This window comes from Eurytemora carolleeae, unplaced genomic scaffold, assembly GCF_000591075.1.
Source record: "Eurytemora carolleeae unplaced genomic scaffold, Eaff_2.0 scaffold321, whole genome shotgun sequence".
Taxonomy (NCBI): domain Eukaryota; kingdom Metazoa; phylum Arthropoda; class Copepoda; order Calanoida; family Temoridae; genus Eurytemora; species Eurytemora carolleeae.
Window position 1 is genome coordinate 117468 of NW_019396506.1, and position 6105 is coordinate 123572.

Consider the following 6105-nt stretch of genomic DNA (forward strand, 5'->3'; position numbering starts at 1 on the left):
CAAGAAGTGCTATACATTTTTGTGGTAAGCTATTGTTAAACACGTTAAAAAAGCTGCAAATATTTTCAAAAAATGGTAAATATTTTTTCGACACTCCCAACCACAAAAACACTTTAAAACACATTTGAATCCAAAAGAAATATTAAATGCCGAGTTATATTTCTTTCTCAAAATGTTTTTTTTATTTTATCAAATCCGGGAATAAAATATGAGTTGGACAAAAGTTGACTGAATTTCAATAATTTTGATAAATGTAATGCTGATTATTACTGGACTTACTATTAATCAATTTAATCCATAATTATATATTTAACAACGGAATACCTTGTTAACGATCTAAACCTGCCATTTTGAAATTAGTAAATCAGCACATGTGGTAAAAATATACCATAATTACATATTTAGTGATTAATGAAGAGTTTGAAAATATTTACAAACTTAAAGTGGGTAAATTAAAGTGTGTAAATTAAAGTGTGTAAATTAAAGTGCGTAAATTAAAGTGCGTTAATTAAAGGGGAAGCTCTGTGAATTTTAGACAAGACAGATAAAGAGCGAAAACTTCATGCAGCGATATGCAACATTATTTTAACTTTAAACATGGCTTCAAAGCTTTTGTTGAGAAAGATTTAAATATTAAGCTATAAGTTGTTATAAAACAAATTATTTTACAAGACACTTTTAAAATCACTAAGTTAGTGAAATGGGTCTGTTTACACAGCAAAATTACTGTGTCTCACTCTCATGATCATTTGACTTTTTAAAGTTATAACTTGATGCTAAAAGTCGTCTTCTTGTTTCAGATTTTTCTGGTTTTCACTGTGTACTTTCTTAAGTGAAAAAAATAAGAAAATTCAATATTAAACTTGTCGAATGTCCCAGAAAGCCGAAAGCCCAAAAAACTCAGCTATTTTTAAAATGGAAAAAATCACTTGTCACTTGGAGTCTTAAAAAAAAAAAACTGGATTTATTTCTTGAGCTTTGACAAAAAAACCTTGTTTGATAAAATATCTCACAGAACTAAACTTCTCCGTTCACTCTATATGTAAACACATTCTTTTCCTGAAAATGAAGAGGGAAGGCTAGCCGCAACAATTCTTCGTCCGAGCCACATTCTCCTTATTCTTTTTTCGAGCCCCTTCCAAAAGCTCATTCTTGCAATCTAGTGTCTCATAAAGCAATGAATTTTTAGTTTTAGAATCTTTATTTCAAAAAACTTTCGGTTTTCGGTGTGATTAAAAAAAATAAAGTTTTATGAACTTGGAATAATCAGCGGCATTCTATTATAGGAATATCTGATCTAAATGCTTGTATAACAAAGAGAAGACAAATCTAGGAAATAGTACTTTTATTAGGTTAAAACTAAAATTTTTTTATTTGCTATAAGTCAAAGTTGATGCCAACAGTACTTCCCCACGTATAGCCAGACTTTAAGAAAAGGATGATCACCTCTAATAATTTTACAAAGATAATATTTTAAGGACAAGCATCCGGCGGTGGAACAGACGAGAAAATTAGGAAGATATGGCTCGGATGAAGAAATGATGTGGCTGGCCTTCCTCCCCTTCTGCAAAACAAGCCATAAATTTCCAAATGTAACTGGATCGGTTCTATTGTTCACTATTCTCGATTTTTCTTCTTCTTTATTATCCTTTGTTTAATTCTCCGCAAACACAGATAACCCCCGGTGTCACGTTAAAAAACACGCGGTGTCACGTTGAAAAATGCCCATGCAAAACGTAAGCTACTTAGAATACTTTACAGTGTTTTTTATGTGCGATGGACAGAAGTTTAATTTCCTTGTTTTTTTGGTTTTTTTTTCATTTTAATAAAAACTACATTATTGCTGCATTTAAAAACTTATTTAAAGAGAGTGCTCGCGAAAAATGAAAAGGGGGAATAGGCTTACGGCGAAAAATAATCGCTTTTGATTGCTACTAATCTATAAGGAGAAAATTGATAAAACGACCAAAGAACGTACCGTTTATACAAATTCGGAAAGTTGCAACATTTAACTCTGATCGTAAAATAATCAATTTAATTCAAAACAAATCATTCAGATATTACAAACAATAGTCATGGCTTATTTTTCGACACATTCGTATATAGTCTCCTTATAGACAGAACAGATAGAAGTAAGATTAGGAGCGATCAAAAGCGCTTATTTTTCGCTGTAAGCCTATACCCCCTTTCATTTTCGCGAACACTCCCTTTCATATGGTTTAAATGTCTAAATTATTAAGAAGTGCCATGCTATCCGTAACTCGGACGTGCATAATATTATTTCTTTATTTTTTCATTCAGAAAAATCTGACTAAAATAAATTAAGAACCCATGTAATTCATCAAAAGCTTCAATCTTAAAAACATCCGGACAAAATAATGTCAATTTAAAAAAATAATATTAGATTAAACAAACCGTAAACTTCTGCTAGAATTACAAGTTGCTTTTATTGGGCTATAAATCTATGAATCATTTTGCCATGTTGTTGTCACCTCTGTTAACAGGTAGTTAAGCATGAGTATACTTTAGTAGCGATGCAAAACAAAACTCTTTACAGTTTCAAAACTTTTTTATTTGTAGAGGGGCAAGTCAGATTCACAACAGTACTCTTATAAGCTTTGTCATATAAATAATTATTGAAATATCCATGTTTTACTCTTTGCAAATTGATAATTTTCAAATGTGGCTTCTCTATAAAAGTGATTTGCTAGAAAAACAGAAACATTAGAGGAAAATGTAAGAACTTAACACTGTTCATTTTCGAGAAAGAAAAGATGTAATCTATATATAAATTTAGCTTGTCTGTTTTTTTGTATCCAATAAACGTCAAAACGGCTGAACCGATCGGGCCCAAATTTTGTTTGGGACCTCACGTGACCCACGGGAAGAGTTATAAATGATCAACATTTTAAAATTTTGGGCTTAAAAGTTTTTTGTTGATGTAAAATTTCGAAAATGTGCAAAAAATATTATGAAATACGCAAACTTTTTGTTTTGTTTTATACTGTACAAAGAGAAGATGCTCACAGATGAAGCCACAATTAAAAGTTGAAAATAAATAATGAAAGTAATAATAATAATTATAATATATTTCAAAGATGACATTTGGACTGGGTATTTTGTTAGTATTAGTAGAAGTACTTAGTACATGAATAAAATAGTATCTACAATTGTGTTGCATAAAAAGGGTAAATTTTGAGGTGGGGGACGGGGGGGGGGGTCGTCATGGCTCCGTTCAGGAACTATACTAGCTGAAGTGCCCGTCATTGTCCGTGGAATTTTAGAAACATCAAAAAAAATCCAAAAAAATTTCGATTTATGAAGAAAAAAAATGAGATTTTTTTAGCCTAGCTTTATTATATAAAAGATAATATTGAATCCCGGACCATCAATAAAACACCAAATGGTTAAATTTGAACAGCATTTCACATTTTGTTAATAACATTCTGGACGATGTGAATTTCCATATTTTCAGTTACTCAGAATATTTTGTTCAACAGCTTTATTCAGCTTTATTCTTAGACATTTTTACCTTTTACATCTAAAATTTGGCCATTTATCGTAAAAATGTAAGTTTTTTTAAATTTCTTTTGTCGCAAGTCCCTCCGCTTACACTATATATGAACCGAGTATTTTTCATAGATAAAGATAGATTGCGCATAAGACGACATTTTTCATCTTGACAGATATAAATGTACAGAGATGTTTTAAAGATATTCCTATTATATAGATTACCTAGGTCGGTTGTGAACATTGGCTGTTCTTTTGTCATTGAGTACTTGTGGTGTACATGAGTTCTGTAGAGAGAAATTTAAGTTAGTTTAGTCCTTCTCATGTCCTTTTTCAGTTCTCGCCAATATGATATATTGCTCAGTGAAATATTGTTGTTCAAATAGTTCCATTCCCGGAGGATTATTTTACACTCTATTATGAAATCTATGAAAACACCAAACCACCCCGCTTATCATTGAAGTACACTTTGACCCCTAGAAGTATGAGTTCGTGGACTGTACAATTCTTGGTGATTTTGCGTACATAAGCTATCTATGTTTATTTATTTATCTATGGTATTTTTACCTTAGTATAAAAGAACCATCTTAGAGTTGATTTATATAATGATCAATTATATACTACAATATCCTGGGGCCTTTTGTCATAATTCTCTTTTGTGTTTTGAAATTTTTCCCATGGATCCATCCTTAGTAGCTTAATCATATATTTGTAGACTAGGCGCCGCTCCCCTCCTCTAAATACTCTCATAATCTTCATTTGTTGTAGTGTTATATCATTCATTCACCTTTTATCTAGTTGCAATATAAATAATAATAAAACTAAATAAATAAATAACTGCAGGTAGAGATATATACTAGCTGAAGTGCCCGGCGTTGCCCATGAAATTTTTAAAAACTAAATTTTGAAAGAAAGAAAAATGTTAAATTAAATAAAATTAGATTTTGGAATCAAAATATCAAACTGTTTAAGCCTATTGTATGTGGCATAAGGGGTCCATATAATTCCATTTATCATCCCAAAGGAATCGGGGTTGAAAGTAAATTTAGGTTTCTATGTCATTGTGAATTTTGGCAAGTTTTTTGTGTGCGTGTACTAATCTTAGAAATGTGAGCACTGCATTAAAAGATGTTAATAGGTGTACATATCATATCAGTAATAGATATAAGAGATGAATTATGATACACAAAAAAATAAACACTCCCCTGCAGTATACATTCTGCAGTATGGAATCCTAATTGTTTACAACAGCAGCAAGGTTAATTTCTGCCTCTAATATCATTCAATCAACATTTGGGATCGTGTTAGATGGAATTATATGGACTCTATGAACCCCGGCATAACGCTCGTCAGTTCCTTTCTATTTTGGAAAATATGTCCTTGAAACTTGAAACAACCCAGAATTAATAACAATGCATTTAAAGGGAGTGTTTATACTGTGTTTTAAGCTGCCCATTTTAATAGTTTTCTAGAATTGGTAGACTGGGTTTTAAACAGCTCGTTTTAAAAGTTTACTAGAATTGCTAGACTGGGTTTTAAGCAGTCCGTTTTAATGGTTTTCTAGAATTACAAATATGGGGTTCAAAATTTCATTTTAATTGTTTTCTAGAATTAATAAACTGTGGTTTAAAAAGTCCGTTTTGATAGTTTTTACCGAACCACTAAACTGGGATTTAAAAAGACTGTTTTAATTGTTTTCTAGAATTTTTAAATTGGGGGTTAAACAGTCTGGTTTTCTAGTTTTCTAGGCTTACTGAAGTGAGGTTTAAATAATCCGTTTTAACAGTTTTCTAGAATTAATAAACTATGTTTGAAACATTTCTTTTTAATAGTTTCATACAATTACTAATCTGGGGTTTATACAGTCCATCTTAAAAGTTTTCTAGAATTACTAATCTGGGTTTTTTAAAAGTCCATTTTAATAGTTTTCTAAAATCACAATTCTGGGTTTTAAACAGTCGGTTTTAATATTTTTTCTAGAATTCCTATATTAAGGGTTTAACAGTCCGTTTTATTAGTTTTCTTGGCTTACTTGAGTGGGGTTTAGTTAGTCCGTTTTAATGGTTTTCTAGGCTTACTGAAGTGAGTTTTAAACAGTCCGTTTTAATAGTTTTCTAGAATTACTAATGTGGGTTTCAAAAATTTCAATTTAATAGTTTTTTAGAATGACGAAACTATGTTTGAAACATTAATTTTTAATATTTTTCTAGAATTACTAATCTGGGTTTTTTTAGAAGTCCGTTTTAATAGTTTTCTAAAATTCCTAAATTATGGGTTTAACAGTCCGTTTTGCTAGTTTTCTTGGCTTACTTAAGTGGGGTTTAAATAGTTTGTATTAATAATTTTCTAGGCTTAATGAAGTAAGTTTTAAACAGTCCGTTTTAATAGTTTTCTAGAATTACTAATCTGGGTTTTTAATAATCCGTTTTAATAGTTTTCTAAAATTACTATTCTGGGTTTTAAACAGTCGGTTTTAATATTTTTTCTAGAATTCCTAAATTAAGGGTTTTATTAGTTTTCTTGGCTTACTTGAGTGGGGTTTAAATAGTTCGTTTTGATAGTTTTCTAGAATTTCTTATCTGAGCTTTAAACAGT